General features: G+C 39.0%; 1 protein-coding gene across 2 annotated transcripts in view; it reads left to right on the plus strand.

Annotated features, from left to right (window-relative positions):
* The first annotated feature begins 10,976 nt into the window (after window positions 1-10,976).
* PTBP3 (polypyrimidine tract binding protein 3) overlaps window positions 10,977-26,212 on the plus strand; it is a 57,741-nt gene continuing 42,505 nt past the window's right edge. The window contains exons 1-2 of one of the 2 annotated variants that reach the window (XM_035310085.1): window positions 10,977-11,073; window positions 11,270-11,404. The gene's annotated coding sequence lies outside the window, so the exon portion shown is untranslated. Of the gene's footprint in view, window positions 11,074-11,269; window positions 11,405-20,420; window positions 20,440-26,212 lie in introns of those variants that run through there. The other variant, XM_035310086.1, reaches the window with a different exon arrangement.

Raw genomic sequence — 26,212 nt, forward strand, 5'->3', positions numbered from 1 at the left:
CTCTGTATTTCATAATAAGCACAATTTCCGACTTATGGACCTGTAAATTAAAACACAGAAATCTAAGTAATTATGCCAGATGAGACCTAGTGAAGACAGGGCAATTTGGAACCAAGATTTCTATCATTTTGGTACTGAATCAGTTTACACAGAATATTGTGTTCTTGTGTATTGCATATGAGAACAATTACTTGAAGACTACACATTGATTTTGTGGAAAATGTTATAAACTGATCTAATCAGAAAAAAAAAGAAAATATTGTAAGCGTTGAGTATCTGTTTCTTTAAAGAAAACTTTTTAAGCAGTTAAGCTTAAATCAAAAAGGGATTCCTGAAATGCGTTTGAAAAGCAGTAAAACAGACCAGCTGGGGGGTGGGGGGTGGGGGGGTGTTGTAAGTATTATTGATATTCCTATTGTCCATATTATTAAGATATGAAAAAGGAAAATAAACTAGCTACTAGTTGTTTGTTTGTTTGTTTTTAATTGATATAAATAACTTCAAATACAGTCATTTTCCATTAAAAAATGTGCTGCTGAAAACTGGTAAATGTAGGCTGTTTAGAATAGATTACATTGATTGATTTTGTCTGTCTAATTATATTTGCATGTTGAGTAGGATAATTATTGCACACCCAGGCCCTAATCCTATAATTGCATCTGTGCATACAGCCTTCTGTTGTTGCTAGAAGTTCTATTTGATTAAATTACACCATATAACCCTTTAAAGTAAACAAGACCATTGTCTGGATTATATGTCCTTATAAAAGAGTCAGCTGAAATACAGTACATCTAATCAACACAATCACTCCCACCTTACTTGTACATGGTACAACTCTACCAACTTCCCTGAAGTTACAAGAAATATGAATTTGATAGGTATCAAGAAGAGTGAGATTGACAGGGACTGGAACAGAATTAAAAAAAAATTCATACACAACTAGCCAGGGGAGCAAGTTGAAAAGAAAAGAATGAGTAAAATCAGTGGACCAATATAAAGACAATAAAAGCAGTCCAGATAGAGTAGGAATATACTTCCAAAGCCCAATTTTGCTTCCTAAAATGCTTTCTCTCACATCAACTTTACATCTTTTTACTTCTTCCCTGTATTGTTTAAACTTTTCCTCTTTCTTTTGTTCCTCACATGTGTTGCAACCCCACATGTTACAACCAGCTCGCAGGCCTTATCACAAAGGATTTATTTTCTTTTTCCGTCATAACAATCTATCCAAATTTCTATTGGCCTTGTGAATTGCACTTGGAAATTAATTACAAAGCATTCTTCAATGGCAGCACAGTCTAGATAATTATTGGCAAAACACAGTAATTTCTGTTTTTATAGTATACAGACAAATTACAGGAGAACCCTCATAATATTTTTAAATTACATTGTATATTCAACTTGTAATAAGAAACGTGTGCCAAGGAATTAAACTGTGAGACTTTTTTCACAGCTTGACTGAAAGAGCTTTTGAAGGAATAAAAAACCGATAATTTCATACTCATATATACAATTATTGATCTATAATAAGTATTTAAAATGTAAGTATATATAGTCTGATATTTAAATATTAGTATTTTCTAATATACTGTATATACTAGTAGATTCCTATATCTATACTTTTAATAAATATATATTGGAATATATATTAGCAACTATATCTATTTTCCTCATGCACTTTTGTCATCTCAACTGATTCAAATACCAGAGATCTTGAGTCTGTGGTTAGGAATAAAAATCATTTATTGAAATGCATACTCACCAAAGTATATCTAATTTTGCAAAGTATTTCTAAATTTGCATTTTGCACCTTACACAGTTTTGCTTTCATTATAAGGCCATTAACCAAAACGTAGCATAAGGTGAAAAGCATATGAAACCACAAATTTATCACAATTTCCACTTGAGATTGCAACTTTTCCCAGGCTAGTGAATTCAGGTGAGTTTAAAGGGCTTACAAGGCTGTGTTTTCAAACCACAAAAACCTGGGAGGTTCATGTGAGAATTCAAATTTCCCTCTCCTTACAAGAAGCTTTTCCTGCCTCCTGCCCTAAACTAGAAAAGCAGCATAAACATCCATTTTTCAACTGGCACTAGGGGACCAACCTGGTCAACAACTTAACTAGTTAAAAATATGTATATTTTTAAGGTCAGGTTAATCCCCCATAGAGTATATCAGAGTATATCAGCTGGCCACACTAGCAGATGTGCTAGAAAAGATAGATTGGTATACCACTATGTTTGAGGGAAGAATAAAACAGAAAAGAGCTGAGGAAAAGCAGCATCTTGCCACTTCATAAACATCAAATTAAATAAAACCACCCTGGTTTTAGACTAACAGGATTCTCAACCTACATCCTTTAATCAAACCCAGTGCAGTGTTTTGGTGTTTATATTCCACCCCAAAGCATTCACTTTCCTAGGCACTCCTTGTTGCAGGCAGAAGTGAGGTCAAATACTTGGTGAACTTGCAACCTACCAGCTTCTCCAGTCATTCCACTTGCTCTCCCTGCAGCAGGGCTCAAAGGACGTCCTGTCCCAGTCAACGCAGGCGCCCTCCGGCAGGTGACAGGACACAGGTATCATTTGTCAGGAAGTGTTTGCAGTTCACTCGCCCAGTATATGGCCGTCACCTGACAGGAGATAGGGTTGTGGACTGCAATCATCTAGAGCCACTGTAACAGGCTGAGTCTTGCACCGAATGACTCCAGGAGATGCAAATATTTAACAGATCCCATTGTTTCCCATAAAGGATGCTGTCATGCACCGTGACTGTGTTAGGCACTGAACAATTACAAACGCAAATACAAACACAAATGCAAGCCTCGTCCCATTTTGCATGAAAGGATTCACATTACAGGGGCACCAACCTACAAGAGGCACCCCTCTCCTACTATCATCTTGTCTTCTCTGCCCTTTAGCCTTTACTTTCAAATACTTCTGTGTGTTGGGCCACATAAGCCGGTGCCACAGTCTGCTGTGTGATGAAGACGCCCTTTGTTCACACGTTAGTCCCTCACGTGCCAGGTGGTGACCACAGGGCCCAGTGTAGCCCTCACATAGCACTCAACACCACACGTACACACTCAACACCACACTCGTGGCTTCCCCATGACAGGAGCAGTGTTTTGAGTGCATGGGAAGCACTGACACCCATCACACTGATGTGGCTTCTCCCCTTCCCTCAGCACCCTCACGCCAAGGGTCAGAAGTTGGACATGGCACTGGGGGGCATAGGTTGGATATTAGGAAGAACTTCTTTACTGAACGAGTTGTTAGTCACTGGAATAGGCTGCCCAGGGAAGTGGTTGAATCACCATCCCTGGAGGTCTTTCAAAGACGTTTAGATGTAGAGCTTAGGGATACGGTTTAGTGGAAGATTTGTTAGCGTTAGGTCAGAGGTTGGACTCGGTGATCTTGGAGGTCTCTTCCAACCTAGACTATTCTGTGATTCTGTGATTCTGTGACATGGCTTAGCGGGTGACGGTGGCATCAGGGGGGAGTTGGACTGACTGATCTTGGTGGCTTTTCACAACTTTATTGATAAAACCAATGTTTAACACACAAACAAGCCCCACTCCACCGTACTTCCGCAGAAGGTCGGCGCAGAGGCAGCTTTATCCCGTTTAAAGCCCGCGCCGTCCCCAGAGCCGGCGCCACACGGATCGCCCAAAACAGGTCTCTGGCGCCAGCGGGGTGCGCAACGCGCATGTGCGCCGCGGCCGGGGCCGGGCACTGAAGGCGCGGACGCGCGGACGGGCGATCGTGGGCGCGCGGCGCGCGTGCCCGGCGGCTCCGCGCAGGCGCGTTGGGCCGGCAGCGAGCTCCTCTCAGTGAGGGGGTGAAGGGGGAGGAAGAGAGGGGGTGTTGCCCCGCACGCCCCGGCCGTCCCCCCCCCCCCCCCCCCTCCTTCCTCCCCGGTCCCGGTCCCGGTCCCCAGCCCCCGTCCCCCAGCCCCCCTTCCCCGCTCCCCAGCCGGGCCATGGGCAGCTGAGCCCCGAGGGGCGGTGTCCCTCAAGGGAAAGGGGGTGGCGGGGGGGTGCGGCTCCGTGCCGGCCTCGCCCCCTTCCCGCCCCGTCCCCGCCGCCGGGGGAGGTGGCCCCGGCCCGGCGGGGGCAGCGGGGAGCGGCGGGGGCCGGCTCTTGGCGGGGCCGGGCCGGGCCGGGCCGGGCTCTGGGGATATTGGCGCCGGTCGCCCGGGCAGGTAGCGGAGGAAGGAGGAAGTGGGCGGCTCTGCCGGCCGGTCGGCGTGCGGGTAACTTTCTGCTTCCCCCGTTCCTGAATTCGCGATTTTTTTCTCAATTTTTGTTTGCGTCGTGGGGTGGGTGGCTTCCCTCAGAGCGCATTTCCATTTTAATTAATTCACTGTCATTAACTTACCGTCGTTTTATTATCACTACTTATTGCTATTTATTACTGCTGTAGTTATTTAATTTTAATTACTATCGCTGCTTAATTTTTTGTCTCTTCCTGCCTTCACCCTGAGGGACCTGCCCTGCGCCGCCCGGAGAGCTGCTGGGCACCCAGGGGTAGCGACGGGGCGGCTGCCAGCACCGCCAGCCCGCCTCCTGCTCCTCGGGATCGCTGCTCTTCTCTCATTTCTGCCTTTACTTATCGTTATCTCAAAGCTGAAGTGCTTTCCTAACCGTGGTGAGAGATTTTCCCTGTCCCAGGAAGCTAACTATGCTTAGCGTGCGCTCTATGAGCTAAAAGCTGAAGTCTTTCTTCTCCTTTTTTCCTTTCTCTCTCTCTCTTTTATTTATTTTTTTGGTCATAATTTATCATAAATGCATGAGAACTACCACTAAAGGCAGTGCTAACTTCATGCAAGGTGTATACATAATTAACTTAAAGTTCGTGTTGTACCTCAGTGACCTGCAGAAGCCAAACTGTTAACTCTAAGAACTCTGAAACAAAGATCAGTTCTTCAAGTCTAAGAACTCTTAATTTTTGTTTCTGATTTTTTTTTTCTTTCTCTTTCTGGTGACTCATTAGCCCGAACTTTTCTGACATCTCTCAGCACTGTTGAAGTGTAAGCCTTCACAGGGAGGCAGGTTGATGAGAGCACTTGTCATGTAAATGCTGATTAGTCAGAAAGAAACTGGTCCTGGGAAATACCTTTTCAGAGAAATTCATTCAAAAATATGAGTAATTTTGATATGATCAGCTTATTTTTCATTTCAGTTTTGCTTTGAAACTAGTTTTTTTGGAAATCTTCAAAAAGGAAATTAAGAGCGCTGATACTGGAGCAACAATGTCTTCCTTTTCAATGTGTAAAATGTATTTATGAGTAACTTGTAATTTTTCTGATTTAATCCATTTTAGAATAGAACATATTTGGTTTCTCCCAGGCTGTGAAATTGCTTGCTAATCTTAATGTCTGGTTCCTAGAGTCTCCATAGTATCTTTCAATTAGTCTGATGGGTTTCTTTTGCACTTTTTTTTTTTTTTTTTTTAATTATTTTAATGTAGCATTTGGTATTTCTGTTGAGAGAGGATGGATAAAGGTTTATGTATCAGTGTGTGTAGCGCTTTGGAATACTGACATAAGAGATAATAAGGCTGGTGACATGTGAATCTGTTTTGAGTAGAAATAGTATATGAAAACAAATGTAGTTCCTGAGTTGTACAAAGGTAACATTGCAAAGCAGAACTCCACTGGCAAGCAAGTTTATTGGGGAATAAGGCAAAGACAAAACACCCATTAAAGGTGAATAAATGGGGTGTTTTTAAAGAAATTTTCTTAAGTGGATCTTTGCGGGTGTTTTGGGCGTGATGCAGGTTTTTGGTGATAACTGCAAGTTTAAGTCTGCTGTGATCTGTGAGATACTGCCTCTGGCAGTTCAGGAAGGGCTGTGTTTTTGGGGTGGTTTGGGGGGTGTTTTTTTTTTTTTTTGTTAGGAGATGCTACGTACTTTCTGAGAATTGGGCTTGATTGCAGGATGTCCAGACTGTTAGATGGATAAAGATACAAGCTGTTGAGAGGCATGGTTAAGTTAAATTGCCTTACATACCATGAATAATTGAAAGTAAAAACAAGTTAAAAGTTTTCATAATTCAGCTTGTATTTTTGTTGTTAAATACTCTTCAAAATAAGAAGAGTAAATAAGTAAAATTACACATCATTGGAACCGTTGTGGAAATAATATACACGGGTTAATTTATTTCTGTGGGATATAGAGCCTACTTTGGATCCAAAGCTTGGATCTAATTTAGTGAGAGTGAGAATATATTAAGTTAATAAAAGAGGAAACATGTTATGTTTGGATCAGGAGGCTTCTGTAGAAAGCTCATAGAAATTTCACTGTTTTTGGCAAAGCACTCAACTCTAATATTAATGTTTTTGGAGGGAAATGGGATTCAAGTTAAACTGACTAATTTGAAGTAAATCATGAGTGGTACGAGCTATCATTTTCTGTTGACTATTGAAGACAGGCCTTGTGTGTACACATATATTCTTTAAGTGAGGATAGTGACTTTCTTGTGGGTTAGTAAGAGGGGGAAAAAAAAATCAGAAACAACAGTAAACACAGGAATTGAACATCCATTTGCAATCTAAATTCAGCCTCTCCACTGCCAGATGAAATCTTCAGGTTTAGAAAGGATTCTAGATTCTGCAAGATGACATTCAGCCTCTCAGAGACACATGCATGTCATTAGACCTAGGTTTCTGTCTCACGAGTCCTTGTTTTTTTTTTATTATTATTATTACATATATATGATAGCATTTATATATCCTACGTTTTCCTACGTATAATTCCTTCATTGATACCTGTTTCTAACCCACTTTGAGTAACATGCTTAGGAAAAATATCCAGCGTGTCCCTGGTATGAATAAAAGCATCCCTCCTCATGAGGTTGATGTTCACTCAACAAGCTGGCTTACTAGTAACATCTGATATAATTGGAAATGTGAACCATCTGACATCAGAAACATGAAAATAGCAAAATACATATCACTCCCATGATTTTCTTACCAGTTGTCAAGTGATTATTTGTACGATTTGGTCTATGGTCAAGAAAGCTAATCTGCTTGGGCCCCCCATGGGGGGAGGCCAGCAGCGAAGCGTGCAGGGTCCTACCAAGGAGCATTTATTGAGTTTCCTGCTGCACAGATGCTCTGCTAGCTGAATCACCTCTCGAGGTATTAAGCGATAAGCACAAGTGTGTTTAGATTGACTTGCTTTCAAAAGATATCCTGATTAAATGCCGTGTTGCCTCAAAATGTGAGGGTGGGAGTTCATTTGTAATGAAAGTACGCCTACAGCTGTTTTAGGGTGCAGCTTGTGAGTCTGTTCTGTCGCACTCATTAACAGAGTGGCACTTTTGCTTTCAGTTTTCCTGTTTTTGGCTGTTGTGTGTCACTTGTATTTTTGATTTTGTTATGTATACTTTTTTCATAGCCTCACATGGAAATAGAGCTTATCTTCCTAGGTGTGTGGATGCTCCATTTACACTGGAGTAAAAAGCAGCATTTTTGACATTGTGCTGCAAAGTGGGTAGGTGAGAAGCAAGAAGTGTTCTGACTGCTCCTGCAGACAGCACTCTTCCCTGCTCTTGCTGGTTCTCTGTTAAAGTTGCTTGAAGTCATCACACTTACCGGGAGTGCAGCCCCATCCCCAGCAGTGTGTTTCTGCCCTCCCTCATGGTGCTGCAGCTGTGTGTGTGAGCTGACCTGCATGGTCAGTTATCCTGGGACCGTGCTGCTGGGGTCTTAATCGCGGTGGGGGGGGGCTGTGGGAGTACACGGGTGGGGAATGGCATGACGGCTCCTCTCGCTGCAGCCTTAAATCAGCATAAACCAGCCAGGAAACCGCACCCTAAATTTCCGGTGAAAGCTGATGAAATGAACGCTCATATGATTCAATAATCTAACCATTATCTCTGCAATTAACTTTCTTAATCATACCGTGCTACGAATAATTTAGCTCTATGCCGTTACTCATTAAAAGACATAGTGTGTTATGATGGCATGTAAAGCTCAGGAGAAGACGTATCCTTTCTGAACAGTGCATAACAGAAGCAAGGGAGTTGAACTAATGCTTTCTTACTTGCACTCTATTCACACGATCATGCAAGCATTTGGTCAGTGATCCCATGGGGATCGTACTGTGTAAACAAAACATGACCAGCTCTTCGGAGCTGCGTTGCCTTCATCATGGAAATGAGGATGATCAGTCAGGCAGGAATCAAATCTGAACATGTCTTCTGGTTTGGGACCAGACTGTATGGAGAAATGCGGGACAGGTCAACCTTATGTGGCATGGTAGTGCTTGAGAAGGGCATGAAATAACTTCCCTCTGTAATGAAGGCAGGCCCCTGCAGATCTATTCTAGTGTACCTTGCAGAGGTCTGGTTAAGACTGTCACTCCATCTTGGAGTAGTGCTTTCTAGGTAACTCCTAGGCTCTGATACTTTTTAAAAATGTCGGTGGCCTTTTCCATAGAGGATTCAAAGCACATTTATGCACTCATACAGAGAGACATTTTTCCAGGGCTCCTTTTGAGCTTCATCTCATCATGAGACAACAGACTCCCATATGCCTTCAAGCCTTTTAACCAGAATGTTTTATACACTACAAACATTTAGAATATTGTTTGCCAGTCAGCGTGAAATGCATGTTGCCACAGAGACCGGAAGACCACTGCAAATTAAACGAACTTAGTATCTGAGTACTCTACTGACTTGTAATATTGCCGGGTGACTTAGTTTAATTTGCAAATTATACATAATCCTTCTTGGTTTTGTTAGGCCTTATTTTCCTACCTAGCTTTGCTTGCCTAGATGAGGATTTTCTTTCCAATTCAATTTCTCTGGGATTTTTGGTTGTTCATTTCCTCATTTTACTATCCACCACAGTGCATTTGTTTTCTTATTCTTTTTGTCACGTGCTTCTAGTTTGTCTTTCTGGCTTCATGTCTGCAGACAAGTTACTTGTTTAGATCTTGTGTTACCAGAAGAATTATTCCAACTTCACACCTCTTCTTTCCCCTCTTGTTTCAGTTGTGTTCTTTCCTAAAGCACTAACAATTTGGAATCTGTGATTTTTTTGTTGTTGTTGCTTGTTTTATTTTAAGTTATTAATTGCACGGTATAATACATTGGATGTGACGGAAAGTGTTGTGTGAAACTTCCTGCACAGAAACCTCTTGAGCTCAAAAGTATGTGATCCGTTAACTTTTCATTTGGCCTCTCGCTGCTAGCAGTCTTGTTTCTGTGTAATGAAACTTGGTAGAGGTGCACAAAAGCTTGCTCTACATTACAGGACTGGTCAGTTTCAGAAAACTCAGAAGAGTACAAAGTGCAGATATCCTTCATTTCTTGAGGCTTTTTTTCTTCCATTTTAAAATATTTTTTCTCCTTGCTCTTTTTCCTATGAACAGCCAAGCAGTTATAGGGAAGGGGTACCAAAGTGTAAGTAAAGGTATACATAGCAAAAGTACATATGCTATACATTCCTGTAAGTCAGTTTTGACACCACTTTAGCTCATGGCCTGATCAGTGAGTATAGGCATCACTTCCTGATAGACAAAATAAGCTATAAGCAGTTCTTGATTTTCTTTTAAATGTTCCTTTTTTTTTTTTTTTTTTTTTTTTTTTTTTTTTTTACTCCCAGATGAAAAACAGCAGCTATCTGTTGCTGCAGAAACTGAGTTGTCTTAACTATCATTAGTCTGGAAGTGTTAAATAGTGCTCTTACTGAAGGCTGTTTGTATATAACTTTTTTTTTTCTTTGTATAGCCCTGCTTTATCCACTAACATATATTTTCCAATTTCTTGAAATAGAGCTTTTGTTTGTAATAGTTTGCAATAGTTCTCCCTCCCCAACCTACCCCCCAAAAAACTATTGAAGTAAAATTAAGTACCTTACAAATGCAAAGGTAGCTTGAAAGTAACTCCTCATTTCTAATTCTTAGCTGCAGGATCCCATAAAATATTTTCTTCAAGGAAATTGGATGGCTAATGGCATTTTTTGGCTTTTACCATCATGTAAAATGTCTGAAGTGTTTGTGTGCATTTGTGTGTGTGTATATATCTACATATAAAAATAAACTCATGGGACTGTCGTGTAAATGCGAAGATCATTCAGTGTATGCTGTGTCCTTTCACTGCAAGTGTTCTCTGCTGATTTCTGCTGCCTAATGGTTGCTCTCAGTATGGCGAAGGACTGGACAGTAACAGCATAATTATAGTCAGTGCTGTAGAATCACCAAGGAACAAGACCGTGATTCCTTAGGAATTATTGATTTTTGTGAACTTTACTTTGCATGGGTCTCATCTGTGTGGTTTTTTTTTTTTTTTTTTTTTTTTTTGTATGAAACAGACCTCTTTAGTGCACACTTGTGGCAAGCGTAGCTTGGCGTGCTGTGAACAATGCTGTCTTGTAGGAGCTCTAGCTGCTGTTTCGCTACCTTAAAAGATAGGGGGAGAGATTCATAACATTTTGCAAGAAAAAACAAACAAAACAAAAACAAACAAACAACAATCAACAAACAACACAAGGTCTCAGAGTTCTCAAAACATGCAATCCAAAGCCTAGATTAAAGCTGTCTGGAATAATTAGTGTTAATAACTTGATGTTTAACCAAAGCAATCTGATTTAAGTCTGTAGACCACCTAAAGATGGTAATTCATTTAATTACCAGTATTTTATAAAACACCTGGAATGTTAACAGGATCCATGGATTTAAATATTTATAAAATTCAGGAATAGGTTTTCTTCTCAGGATCAGGTTTCTACTGTAGTTGGTTTTGTGTTTGTCAGCAAAAGAGCAGGGTTAAAATATCAAAAAAAAAAAACAACACAACCAAACTAAACGGTTGCTTAACAGTAAGATAACTGTAATGTTATAATTCAATCACTTCACATTATACTTTTGATCAGGGAAAATGATTTTGCTAACAAACTTGTGCATTCTGTTCAGAGTCTGAAGAAATGAGGACTGTCGCAGAATTTTGAGGACTCTCACAGTATTGTGAGGTAAAGCTGAAAGGAAAGCCACATTCTGTGTGAACAGCAATGTTTAAGGGAGGGGATGAGAGGAGAAGAGCTTGTCCCTACATACTGAGAAGGTGCAAGCATTCATTTAAACAAAAGATACAGGCTTTATGGTTGAGAAAAATGTACACAAAAGTAATGGTATATTAACTCTGTGCTCTCTCCTTAGTCTCTAGATGGTCTGAGATGATGATTTATATAATTAGTGTGTTAATACCAAAGCTTTATTCTGAAGGATTCTAAGAGTGGCTATCCTAGTTGTTCCAACAGGTGAAGAAGAGTTGGGCTGAGGAATAGAGGCCAGTGCATGAGAATGTGTCGTGCAGTGAGAAATTATGAGAAACATTGCTAAGGAAATGGGGAGGAAACAAAGCACAGACCAGAAAGAAAGGACAAGAGCTGCAGGTATCATAGCTGTCACCATGTTGTTGCATTAAACACTACTCGCCTAGAAAACCTTGAGCAGTAATGAAAACTCATATTGTGGATAGCAGTCTTATACTCCATTGTTAATCTTTATGCAAATCTTTCATCTATTGGGGCAAGAGCTTATTCACAAAATATTTAATTTCTGTGATGTACATCATGCAGATTTTGTTACTTTCCAACCACTTGATTTCAAGTGTGCAACTCTTAGAACTTTTAAATCCTAGAATTATGTGATTGTTTGAGAATATGATTTTTTCATTAAAAAAATAATTTAAAATCATTTAGATTTCATGAAAAAAATGTGTTTTATTGTGGAGAGAATCTTAAAATATGAATCCAATTAAATATTCAAAAGACAAACAATACAAAATACATATCTTTAGAGTGTTGCAGTTAAGTTGAGAGTAGGATTTTTTTTCTTGGATGCTTTTTAAGGCTCTAAGGTACGTAGTTACAGAAATTAATTTCATGCTTTTAAATTGAATGATCACTTCAAGAACAAATCTTTTTGATAGCTTCACATGAATTGATAGTGGATGTTAGATGCATTGGAAGGGAGATTTTTTTTTTTTTTCCCAAGTATGTTTTTCCTCAGCAAAGCTATGTATATTATTTAGTTTTGTAGAGCAGGAGTGGGAACAAAAGTGGATATCTTGCATCCTACAAGGTAAAGCTGCTGATAAATGCTGTATCCTGGAATCTTGTTCATGCATTTTTTTTCTGTTTTCAGAAGGAACTAGGTTTAAAAATGAATTGTAAAAAGAGTGTGTTTTATATAGAAATTCTATAGAAGTTTTTCTCGTTGTTTTTGTGATCCTGCCAATCATGTTTTCTTTTTTCTCCATGCTGTGCGTTGTTAAACTATTTCCTTTGCAAAAGAAAAAAGAAATCCACAGCTCATGCTTTATGACCATGTTTTTCTTTCTCCACTTTAGCCTATTTGCCATTATCTTTGCAATAATTTGCTCTCTAACATCTTCCATTTCTCTCTTCAATGTTTATATGCAGCTTTGTAAGATCTTCTAGCAGTTGGTTTAAAGGTTGGAAACATAGTCTATCTTTTTCTGTACACCTGTTCCTTCTTTTATTATAGAATCACAGAATGGTTTGGGTTGTAAAGGACCTTAAAGATCCTCTAGTTCCAACCCCCCTGCCATGGGAGCAGAACACATCCTATTTTTGCTGATGTGATACTGGAAGTCATAAGCCTCATGTTTTTGTTTTGTTTCTTTTCGGAGTATTTCCTTCTGAATTTTAACTTTTAATAATAACATAAACTGGATTGACAAGTAATGACACTTCTGTACTTAGGAGTCCATGTAAAGGTTTTTTTTCTGACCAAACTGCAAACAGCTTACTGGTGACTTAGTTAGGTTACTGGAGTTTTACCTCATGTAAATATCTTAAGACTTTTGCGTAATAAAGTGCAGCAAAACTATACGTAGTGTGACATTACACAGATACATTTGTGATTGAAAATTCTGAAGCTTAAGGCAAATGATTTTATTACTGTACAGGATTTCATTCTATGCTGTGTTTGTTTATGGATGTGCACACACATTCAATTGCTTATGTAGAATTAGGGTGAAAATTTTAGTGAAGATTGTGTTGTGTTCTGTTTGTTGTTTGAAAAAGAAAATATGTTTGAAAGGAACATACTGAAATAATTTTCTCTTGAAATAGAAAGCCTGTGTTACCTTGTCATGAAAAGCTTAATTTTCATCTTCACATATTTAAATGTTAAGCTAAGCAGGAGGCATAGATGTTTATCTTTATTGCTAGTAAAGTTTGTATTTAAACCATCAGAAAACATTACTGAAAATTATAACCTGTTGATAGTGCTACAGAGAAAAGCTGGTGTTTTTTTTTCATACACAGCAGGTGCTCTGCTTCTGTGTTGTGATGCCTGTTTGGTCTCTGCAGCATCCAAAGTTGAGTATAGATTCTTGTTCTTCAGGATGAGTTAAAAGCCATCATACCAAGTGAAAATACTCCATACTTTAAAAATAAAAATGCCTGCTTTAGATTCTTTTAAAAACTTATCTCACTAATTTTACAGCTCTTGATAATTACATGTTCAAGGTTGCCTTTGTTGATAGTTTATTTTACTGTTTTCCTCTCCTTGATCATTGCAAGTGTCTCAAGCAGTCTGAACATTATACTTAAGAGGTAAGAACCTAGAGGAAAATATTATTTCCTTAGATTCTTTCACTACAGTATACCGTAAGTGAAAAGTATGTGACCTTATAGCATTCTGACTTGTGGAGTCTGGTCATGAAGTCTGTTTGGAACTTAGTCAAATTATCCTATTGCCAACTGTAACAAATTTGTATCTTACTTTAAAATCTGAAGTAGTCAGACATAAGTGGGACAGCAGTCTGACAGCAGTCTGTACAGTCTGTAGCAGTCTGACTGCAGTCTTCGTGTTACTGAAGACTTTTTTCTCTTTATTTCTAAAGGAAACATGGTCATAAAAGTTGGTGGAGGATCACATTACTGTTCTGTTTAGGTGAACAGTAGCAAACTGTTAGACTGATACCTACATCTGACTCATGCCAAGTTCTTCTATGAACTCCTGTGATAAAGTAGATTGTAAAGCATTTCTACACCACGTCCTCATTCAAGTGTAAACTTCTTTGCTGTTTAAATGGTGTAATTTATAACTTCTCATTTTTTCAGCTTTCTTGTATTTGTGCAAGCTTAGTGAGCAAATGTAAGCATTTTAGTATGCCTATTTCACAGACTCTAGTATCGTTGGTATTAGTGATGCTTGTTTAGCAGCTCTCCTAGTGTACAACCCAGATACCTTTTTGTTTTGCTGGAATAACAGGTATGTTCTTGTTTTTATGTGAGGAGGCAGCTCAAGAAATCTGAGATGTTCAATCTGAAATAAATGTTGTTTAGTTGTTTTAAGTGTGAGTAGGCTCTACTAGTGCACTGAGAAGGGGAACAACTGGAACTTGGAAGATGTAAGTTCTTATTCTGAGCTTCAGGTTAATCATTTTCAAATGGACATATTCCATTAAAATTGCTCATAAATTATTCTTAAAATGGATATGAAGTGCACAACATTTATTTTATTATATAAATCAAAACTATCAGGGAGCAGAGAATAAACTTGTATTAAAAACTGATCTGCAGATCACTTCATTACCTTCTTTACACTTATAATTTTAAGACTGCTTCAATTTGATTGGGTTTTGAATTGTTTGGATCCTCTTGTGCTTCTGATGTGTTTTCTTATTTCTTATATCAGCTAAAAATGATTTTTAAAGAGTCATAAATCACTTCCTGAGACTGTGCAATGCTGTTCTCTGCAGAGTTCAGAAAACAGTAAGTAGTATTTCTTTGCTTGTCTTCAGATCAGTAACACCAGTAGAAGACTAATGAATTCTGTCCACTCTACTAGGAACAAATTGAGTTGATATGTTCCTAGTTTACTTTGTATTTCACACTATTTAAATAATCCATTTACAGTAGTTCAGAAATCAGCAGGAAACAGCAAAGCATGTCATACTATTGAAGGCCACAAAAAGTAAAATGAAAATTAAGCTTGATTGCCTTCACGAATAGGTGTGAGAGGACTGGGAAGGGGAATCAGTGGTAATAACATATTAATCCAGTTGTGGTGCTGGTAGGTTTTGTCATGTCTTTGCCACAAGTCATGGAGTAAAAGGCAAATTATTATTTACCTTACAGTAGAGAAAACAAATGAAATACAGTTCTGTAGAATAACCTACTGTTTTCCTGCTCCCACACTTACACAACTTTGCAGACCTTAACAGGTAGTCAATTCTCTGTTTGCATCGTAATACAAAGCAAAGGTATATACTGTATTGTATTTCCAGCTTTAGCATATCTTGAGAACTTTAGTTTCTATTTAAACTGTCAGTCATCTTTGTCCAGAAGCATTAGAGATTATGAAATTCTTGTGTTGGTAGTCTGTGTAGAGCTGTCTTCATCTGAGCTCAAAATAACATGGTGAATCTATTTTACATGATATTTTAACTTAAGTGGGAAGTTACATAGTTCTCTGGAAACTTCTAACTCTTTTCATGTGGATAAATTTCTGCTCAACACTTAAATGTTTCTTGTAGTATAATTTCTTAGCTTTTGTAACATGGAAAATGTTCAATATTAAAAAATGGGAGTGGTGTTTTTCATACTTCAAACCATTGGTTAGCAACTTTTCACATCATATTTGAAAAGCCTATAATATTTGAAGCCCCTATAAGCAAAGGTTAAAGTAGACTCTTGGATGTGAAAGACACTGAGCCTCTTTCTTTATCTTGTAAAGACAACTGCAGTGTGAGCTCCAGGAGATGAGGGTAGAGGATTAACTAGATGTCAGAAAACTTGGGATACCAAGCAGCCACTTTCTAATATGTATAAACCCTGTCATAGCAGAGTTAATAAGAGGCAGAATTTGGCTCCTGAACGCTGTCTTCCCTTCCATGTTTGAGCCCAGGACAGAGCCCCCTGGGTTATCGTGTGGGATATCCTCCTTACTGTGAAGTGGACAGTGTGAGGTTTCTTTCCTGGAGATGTGTCTTGGGCCTCCAGTTTGACAAATTCTCATTTTTATACATAAGTAATCAATTATTTTTTTAAATTGCAATGTTGGGCACTTTGAAAGAGCATTCATGCATTTAGAATGCTAAAAAGAATTCAGTTTATAAGAGTTCTGCTTGAGGGCAGTAATCATTGATAGCTTATAATCATTGAAAACTGGCAGTGCTTGAAAAAAAATCATTAATGTTTTCTTTTCAAAAGCTCCGTTGTATGTTGAAATTCTACAAAAAGCCTTCGTAATTCATCCTCAAGTAGTCTCATGTCAGTGGAATGCTTGTGAGCTTGCAGTGAAGGAGTACTGCAAGAATTTTTATGGGAGAATTATAAAATGCATTAAGTTTGAAGCAGCTTTGAAGCATAACTACTGCAAGTGTAGTTCAAAGAAAACAGGGCTGTCTGTGGTGGCCTGCTATTGTAATAATCTACGTAGGAGTTTAAGGTGATTAGACTTTAAAAAGTAGATGTGATTTTTCTTATGCAGATTTTTTGCAGTTTCAGTGTCTGTACTGCATAGTTTCTCCTGATCACGTGTTTGTGAGCCACAGTTACCGTATGACTGGGCCTACAGAGCTGACATCACTTGAGTAATTAGGGTGATGTTGGATGCCCTCAGTTTGAACTTCCTTATTTTGCCTCACAGTTGTTAAGGATAGGACTTTTGTTAGATAAAGCACAATCTAGTGTGGGGGGGCGGGGGAGTTTCATCATTAAAAACAGCCAAACTAAACTTGCATAAAATTGCATTGGAATATTTGCCCAGTGACCCACTGCAACAATCAATGAGTAACAGCTTGCAGATGTCTACCAACCACAAAAGATTAAACAATCTGGAAGATGCTCTCTTCCCCTTAAATGTTATCCATCTCATACCAAAGGGAAGAAGTACAAAGAGGTGCAGGGAGAACCTCTGGGGACACCTGACATCAAGCTTGCATGGTTGGAACTAGCAACGCTCAGCATCTTGTTCCTAACACCCACTGCTCCTTTCAGCATGAATGATGAGTTACAGAGAAATGCTTTTCTGTAACTTCATAATGTCCTTGCATTAATAAGGACTCTTTCCCAGAGGGAATAAAAAGTCACGTTCCTTCACATGAATCTAATTATTGCATACTAATTAATGGTATTTAATGGTGTTTAGTCTGTCCTGACATAACCCATGCCACTAAAAAAAAAGAAAAAAGAAAAGATGTCAGAAGTGGGATCTGAAGGTTTTAGACTGTGAGAAAAGGACTGTACAACAGTAGTGCTGTAGGAACATCCATGACGCTGAGACTGCCCATACCTGCCAGGTTAGTTCTTCCAGTGCGATCTGGTGGAGCCAGGGATATGAGTGATGCTCAGAGGCAGGGTTATGGCAGGAAGTGCTCTTAGTACACCCACCTCAGTTGTGTTAATAGCATATGTAGTGTGTGCTATCTCATGTATAACAACACTAACAGCCATTCAGTGTGTTGTTGCCAGTACCAGGTATATCTTGACACTGCCTTCTTTGTGGGGTAGGTAGCATTTCAATAGTGCACATAAGATAGCAGTAACATTTTGAAACACATTCAAGTGTAAAACATAGAATTAAAATTTTTCCCTTCCTTGGTGTGTTTTTTTTATTGAGCAACTCTGAGTATACAACTAATCTTCCTTGCACTGTTTGGGCTGTCCTTGGGACTGTCCACTGTGATTCCTGGGGGAGGTGGGTAGGAGCCTAGAGGTTGTTGTTACTTAAGTAACAGTTTGAAGAAATGGGAGTCAAGGTCATCTGAGTAGTGTATCTTAAGTATTCCTCTCTCAACATTCACGTGGGGAGGTTGTTCCTTGCTGCAGGTGCTGCCAGGAGAAGGTGCTGGAAGAAGGGCTGAAAAGTCACAAAAAACACTGGTGATGGCAGAAACTGAAACCATGTTACTCTTAAATAGTGATCCCACTGCCCTGTGGAGCCTGTCCCAGTGCCTGACCACCTCTGGGTGCAGAACATTTCCCTAACACCCAGCCTGACCCTCCCCTGTCCCAGCTCCATGCCATTCCCAGAGCTCAGCACCTGCCCCTCTGCTTCCCTTGTGAGGGAACTGCAGGCTGCCTTGAGGCCTTCCCTTAGCCTGCTCTGCTCTAGGCTGAACAGACCAAGACACCTCAGCTGCTCCTCATACATCTCTTCAAGACCTTTCACCATCTTTGTAGCCCTCCTTAGGAAGCTCTCTCATAGTTTTTTGTCCTCCCTAGATTGAAGGAAGGTGAGGCTGCACCAGAGCAGAGCAGGGTGGACAGTCTCTTCCCTCAACCAGCTGGCAGTGCTGTTCCTGAGGCACCTCAGGGTATGGTTTGCCCTGTTGGCCCCCAGGGCACACTGGACTCAGGCTAAACTTGCTATCAACCACCTATCAACCACAGAACCTCTATATGCTTTTCCACATGTAGTAGAGCTGTTACTGGTCATGGGCTCATATCATAGAAATATAGAATGCCATGGGTTAGAAGGGTTAAATATCACCAAGTTCCAACCACCATGCTGTGGGCAGGGCTGCCACCCACTTGATCAGGTTGCAAAGGGCCTCATCCATCCTGGCCTTGAGCATGTCCACAGATGGGGCATCCACTGCTTCTCTGGACAACTTTTCTAGGACTTCACCACCATCTGAGTGAAGATTTTCCTCCTATTATCTAGTCTAAATCTTCCCTCTTTTAGTTTAAAACAATTCCTCCTTGTCCTGTCATTATATGCCTAAGCAAAGCATTGTTGTCCATGTTTTCTATAAGCCCCCTTCAAGTGTTGAAAAGCTGCAGTGCAGTCACCCTGTAGCCTCCTCTGGGGAGCAGAATGTCCCCAGTTCTGGCTTTCTTCATAGGAGAGATGTTAGCTCTGATGATCAGTGCCAAGTGCAACACTGATGACAAACCAACAGGAATTCAATCTGTCCCTTAAACAATCTTATCCCTTGACTTTTATTTATTTATTTATTTGAAACCATTTGACCTTAGCAGCCTTACCTGGCTGGTGTGAAAACCTGACAGGGACAGGAGATTTACCATAGACTGTAACAGTCTGAACAAGGTAACAACATCATTGAGTGCTGCTGAATTAGTGTGCTAGAACTATGACATGAACTTAAATGAAAAAATAAATGCTGCCTACTGTGCAGCCACTGATATAGCTAATGTGTTTTTGTAATTTCTGTGGCCACTGATAGCTAATGTGTTTTTGTAATTTCTGTGGCCACTGAGTGTAAACTGCAGTTCCTTATTCCTGGATGGAGTCACAATACAGCTGTAGCTACCTGCCACGAGGATAGAGGCATAGTTCCAGCATCTGGCACAGACTTGTACACATGGTTTTGGAAGAGAAAAATGCCCCATGTCACTTAGAGTGCACTGATTACATCAACTTACATCAAAATAGTGCCCGACGGGTGGATAACAAAGATACCTGGAACTGAAATAATTCAGGATTTACAGTCAAAGGAATAAGGTGAAGGCACTTGCAGGACTAGAAATACAGTTTTTGTGGGTCAAAGAGCTTACCACTGTGTTCTACCTGGTGTGATTAATAAGATTTTGGCAATGGTTCCACCAGCTAAAAAAGAGGAAGCAGCTTTCTCTTAGAGTGTTAGGATTTTAATGAATGTACTTCCTCAGAACAAGTCAGCTCATGAATCCCCTGTCCCAAGCCACCAGGAAAAATAAAACATCTAACTGAGGACCCAAAAAACCCTGGTCTTTGACCAGTAAAGCAACAGATTGCACATGCAGTTGTGCTGAGCCCTGTCAGAATGGGTCTAAATGTCTGAAATGTGCTATATGCACCAGTAGGGGTTGAGTCAGTCCAGTGGGTTTTATGGCAGAAAGTACATATGGGGAGAGAGGCAGGAATAGTCCTTGGATTCTGGAGCCAAATCTATTGTGGACATGAGTAAAACTGTATCCCAACAGAAAAAGAATCATGAGTGACCTGTACAGTTGTTAAATTATTGACAGTTTGGAGTCCCACCCAGCAGGTGATAGAAGTGTATGAAGGTGAAGTATAATCAAATGAGTATGAGGATGTAAAGCCACAAGACAAGCTACTGGTATGATATTACTGAGGAAATGGCACAGGTGAAACATCTATATTGATGCTTGGGTGGTTGCTGATGCCCTCTGGGGCTGTTTCACTTGAGACTGCTCAGAGTGTAGCCATGAATATGTGTGGAATATGCAGCTAAAGTGTATTCTCAAGAGAGGCCTCGTTACCCCATTGTTGGGATTACTTACAGTATTAGTTATTGTTGCTGTAGTCCTGTGTGTAAAATTCTGGAGACTGTTGCATGTGGTATCATTTATGATACAAGTAACCTCACACTACATATTGTCAGATGAATGAGAGTTACAAAGGTGTCAAGCAGGGGTGAAACATGCCTTGGTCTACTGAGCTGATGCCACCCAAGTAACTATGGTGATCTTGGAGGCCTGTAAGTATGAGGCCTTCGTTATGTTGCTATGTAGTTTTTAGGGAAGACTGTAAGTAAGTTTGGATAAAACAGGCAGGTATTACAGAAAAAAATAATATATGTTTAGAATTGGTAGAAATAGCAGAACCAAAATGATAACAATATTTGGCAAGCAACAAACTGCACACTCAGCAGCTCAGAGTTGTCCACCAACTGGCAAAGAACAAACGATCTAGAAGATGCCATTTCCCTCTTAAATGTCTCGTCAACCTCAGCCTGGAAGGGAGAGGCACACATGTGCCCTCAGGGTTATACCTGGCCTTGGAGGACCTCCAGAGAGACCTGGGGTCAAGCTTATGTGTCTGTAGCTTGCACACTCGTCTCTGCTCCTTACGACTTCTGAAATCCACTGCTTAGCAAGGAAGGGCTAAGTGAGGAGAGAGACTTTTCTGTAACTTTGTAGTGTTCTTTGCTTTAATAATCACTCTTTCGCAGAGGGATAAAAAGAAAAATTCTTGACATGAGTCCAGTTATTGTATACTAATTAATGCGTTTAGTCTGTCCTGATCTAAACCATGGCATCACAGAACTTTGAAGTCCATGTTTTATGAAGCTAAAATTGTTACCATTTTGCTCTCAGTTCTTGTTACCATCTGCATTTTTAAGGTTTCATTCTTGATAAACATCTTGAAGATTGTGTTAGTATTCTGAGGAGGGATAGATGTGGTTTTCCCACATATCATTGCTGTGAAAAACAATTTGGCGTTTGTTAAAATGATCATGTACAATTATTACAGGCTTGAAATTGCGTTTTATGAAAATAATGAGATAAATATACAGGTATTAATATAAACAGACAAAACATTGTCTATAAACATTTTCTGACCTTGTGTGTATCTTTGTATCCTCTAGTCCTGAAATCCATTTCACAAGGTCAAAAACAATTAGTAATGCTTCAGGAATGTCTGTCCTAGAAATGTAGACATTTGTTACCTGGAGCCTTGTTATAAGATTTTTTCAGCCTTTTTCTGTAGGCTGACTGACATAAGTTCTGGGAAAGAAGTCTAGAAGTCAGTGAATTCTGCTGTAGGCATGAGTTATTTGATTACTAGTACTAGTTTCTCCTTAAAATGAAGTTTTACTGATATTCTAAATGGGTTAATTTAAAATGTCTAACTTAAATGATGATTAGAATTATTTAGGTCAAGATTTCCTACCCACAGATCAAGTGTTTTAAATAGGATTTTATTTTCACTTCCTCTTTTATATAGATATTGATTTCTATTGTGTGGTGTAAGTTGTAGCTGTGAAGGATATCTTTGCACATTTACTGTGTTTAACATGTTTCTCTCTCAAACATTTAGTCTTGCTTTTGGATATGTGTCATGGCTTTTTCTAGTACAGTCAGCATGTGTATTTGTCTGTTTATGTGGTTCTGGGAGTGTGGTTTGAGGAAATATAGTTGTATGCTTGTATCTTCCCAAAGTCCTTCCTAGGCACATCTCTCAGCAAATGTCAGAGGCAAGATTCTGGGCCATGTGAACTTTTGGACTGACCTAGTATGTCCATTCTCACATTCTTCATTTACACAGGAATAGGAATGCTGTTAAAGTAGACAAATGCTTTAATTTTTAAATAGTTGTTAGTTAAATAACAACTTTCTAATCTGTTGAATATTTGTGCACCAAACTGAATTTGCATTAGCAGATCTTCTTCCAATAATATTTTTTTCTTAACTTGTTCACTCAATTGCTGATCTTGATAGAGACTGTCCAATTCTGGGATTACTTGCTAGCTTTGGCTGAAGTGGCATACAAATGCGTAGAAGTGTATGAAGCATGGAAAGGGTATCAGCACATCTGAAGTTGAGCCAGGCACAAGTAAGTTATTCTAAAGTTGGAAAATTTGGAGATTGTTAATGTGAAAGACTGAGCTGGCAAGTAAACCTGTGTACGTAAGCAAAGTTGTGAATTCAGAATCCAGTATACATATACCACTTCAAGAGTCAGGCTTGATATGAAGCAAGAGAAGCTATAATCATTAGATTTTGTGTGCGAGTTACAAAACTTTCCCAAACCTGACATGATGTTCATGATGCTAACTGCAAAGTCTGTATCTGTGACAGTGATATTTTCCTCCTGTGAAAGTCATAGTGGAAAAAGGACACGGAAGCTTTTGTAGTATTGAGGTAAGGCAGACCATGAGAGGCTGAAGCGTGGTATAAGCTTTTCTGGTTACATCCCTGGAACATCACAATGCATTGTAAATAGTTGTATGGTGCTAGTATTCCTGTGAATAAAAAAGCAGTTTTAGCAAGAGAAAAGCAGGAGAGTCATTCTATGATTCTAAAAGGAGTCTCTCATTAAAGAATGATTAGAAGTAGGCAAGTAAATGATGCAAGTATTACAGTTCTTCAACTCTCCTTTTGGAAGAAAAATATAAGAATAATATTGATTGTAAATATCTCTTGCTAAGTGAAAAATAGTTGTTAGTTTCTGATCTTTAATATATAACTACTTTCTCAAATATGGACTATGTTGCCTACATTTTTACCTCTTCTGTTACTGAAATTGTAAGCAATATAAACAAAACTGCCTTCCCTTTACATGGCTGTTTACTCTGGCCTTTGCAGCACATGACTAATCACAATATGCTTTCAAGAAGACCTTTTAACACTTTTAGTGATGCCAACAGAGTGAAGTCTTGTTCAAACCTCTTCTCTGTTTCCCTGACCTCCTAGATGCAGCTCATCTGAACATGCTTGTTTGAACATAAACTAGCTTGTTTTAATTAAAAAAAAAATGCTTTCCAGGTAGGCAGGTTGAATTTGATTCCCTTTTAGCAAGACAGCGTAGAAGAGAGGAGAAGCAAAAGATTCAATGATCTGCTTATTCACCTTTGTGGCAATAAGCTGTTAGTTCAGCTAGGATGTGCCATGAAACCCTGTCATCAGGTATGCAGACCTCTGTGATTCTACAGAGATGATCATTTTTGGTTCCAATTAGCCTGCCCATTTGGCTCATGGTGGGAAAGTGGGATGGAGTGTGTGGGAAGAAGAGCCTAAGCTGGTATTCTGTTGAAGATATTATATCAGAAAATTCAACTCCAGTGTCGGTATGGATACGTTTCTGTTATCTGAGTTACTTGTTAGGTTTCTGTTCAATTACTGATCTCAATCCTAATTTTGTCAGATCAGATGTCTTACAAACTTTTTGAGCATATAGAATAATAATATTAATAGATACAAATTTTCCTGGTATATACACATAGTATTTACAACATATTTTAAAGACCTGTTTCTTCTATTAAATGAGCAGAATCTACTAGTATGCCTTCTCCCACTCCCTGTCCTAAAACCTGAAAGCAGCAATTCACTTCTTAAGAAAATATTTTAACAAGTAGCCAAATTGTACTCCTTCATGCTGAAGGCAACATAGGCAAGCTGTTTTTAGAAAAGAGAAAAAGCACACAGTATTATGGCTATGTTTTGAAAATTGAATTTTTGTGCGTGGTTGAAATAATGATTGAGTTGCTGTCAATTTAAGAAGCACTTTTCATTACTGGGCCCTTGCATATTGCTAGACAATGGCTTGCAAGGAGTCAAGGAAACAAGGCTTGCAAGAAGTCAAGCAGACAAAATGACTCTTCCATTCTTCCTGAGCTTGTTACTTAATGAAAGCTTATGGTTCTTAAACCTAGCATGTACTTAGTAGCCTTTTTATTTTAGGGAGAAAGGAAAAACAGAATTCTTAGAATATGTTCTACAATGACAACTAGAGAAGGAATGTTCAGGTCATAGTTAGGGCAGGAGGATGAGTTTACCTTTCAGAGTTTACTTTTTTTTTTCCTACTTTTTCTGTTATTGTACTTGTTGAGTACCAGTAATGATAGAAAAAATGTTCAGTTAAATATAGCATGAACAATTTAAAAAGCAAGTGAAAATGTTTCTGGTTCTGGTTTCTGGTTTCTGCTACTATAGTCAGGGTTAAACATGGCTGTTGAATGGCTGTGCTGAAACTGGCTGTATGCAAAAAGCTAAAACTGTTTAAAGTATGACTTCAGGGTTTTAATTGGCAAAGTTAATTTTTCTTTTTTTTCTTTTTTTTTTTTTTTTTTTCACCCCCTGAATATAAAATCAAAATACTTGTTGTTTTGGTTTAGGGGTTTCTTAATTGATTTTTAGTCCAAGTCTGGCAATGTTTTATGCCTCAAAGGGTGTTGCATCCCAAAGACAAGGAGTTGGTTTTGTAATGGAGTTGTACCTTATGCAAGTATTGCAATTCAGAACTTCTACAGAGTAAGTGTGTTTTATAATTCAGAGCAGTTAAACTGTGGCAAGGCAAATATTTAAAATGGAAAGTTCTTGACCTGCTTTGTCAGGTGGCTATGGAAGCAGAAATTGCTGTTGAGTATACTCACCACTATGGATGACCTGAGGACATCTAAAAACAGTTGGATTCTTCATTTTCATCCTTGTACTTTTAAGATGTGGACCTGATTTCAAATGATTTCAAGATAGCAGGTTGTCACTACAGCTTGTGGTTTCTCTGACTTTGTGCATTTGTGAGAGAGTTGATTAAACTGCATGAAATACAGTTGTTGAGTCTTGTATTAATAAGATAGGACCTTGGACATACAGCAAAATTGGATGATTCGTTTAAAATCATTTACCTTTCCCACTGCTTAGTTTCCCCTTTTCCTGAGTTAAACCTGGATTAACTGTTTCTCTGCTTTGTCCGGAGTCTGTTAATGATTTAAATAATATATGCTATTTATATTTCCTTTGTGTAAAATACAATTAGTGCTTTCCATGAAAAGTTTGCAGGCTTTTTTTGTTTGTTTTTGTTTTTGTTTTTTACTTCTGGAGCTCTAGTCATTGACCTACATGTGCTGGGATTTATTAGTAGTTTGACAAGTTAGGATTTTTTTTAATCATAGTGCTGTTATTAGTAATTTTGCTGTCAGGTGTGAGTACAGTTTAGAACCCAGACACAGTACTGCCACTTTCTCTGTATATTGGTTTGGTTTTGTGTGAAGATATCAAAAGGCATTGCAGAATACGTCTTTACCTATCAAACTTGATTTCAACTCAATAGCAGTGTTATTTGTATACATGTGGGAATAAATTAATAAAAATTATTTTGAGAATTAACTTTTGAAAACCTGGCAAGCAGATTTTAAAATGCGATGTTGGCAGCCTCACCCAAATATTGTAAGTAGGCAGGCACACTGAAATAGAATGGCAAATGGAAGAAAAATCTTATATTTTTAACACTAAGAGGACATAACTATATTTGCAGTGTTTTGGGAAATAAGTGTTTCATGCTGACGGCTGTAATCTCCATATTTTGTTACAACTTCAAATTATTTTTCTTTCTCATAGAGCACAAAACACTAGTTAGAGATAATAATAGAAGCAGACGGCAGCTGAAGCTTTGTTGCAGGTTGCTTACTTCATCTGATGTAAAGTTCATCCCACTGTCACTAACACCCATGTTGTTTTCAAAAGGAGTTTTTCAGTTGTTGTGGATGCCCCATCCCTGGAGGTGCTCAAGGCCAGGCTGGATGGGGCTTTGGGCAACCTGGTCTGGTGGGACGTGTCCCTGCCCATGGCAGGGGGGTTGGAATTGGATGGGCTTTAAGGTCCCTTCCAACCCAAACCATTCTGTGATTCTGTGATGATTCTAATTGCATTCAGGATTGACACAGTAACTGATTTTACAGTCTCAAAGTTTATTAGTTTTATTGATTTTTTTTATAGCCAAAAATATAAAACATACACTCACTACATATA

Source organism: Oxyura jamaicensis, chromosome Z, assembly GCF_011077185.1.
Source record: "Oxyura jamaicensis isolate SHBP4307 breed ruddy duck chromosome Z, BPBGC_Ojam_1.0, whole genome shotgun sequence".
In the NCBI taxonomy this organism is placed as follows: domain Eukaryota; kingdom Metazoa; phylum Chordata; class Aves; order Anseriformes; family Anatidae; genus Oxyura; species Oxyura jamaicensis.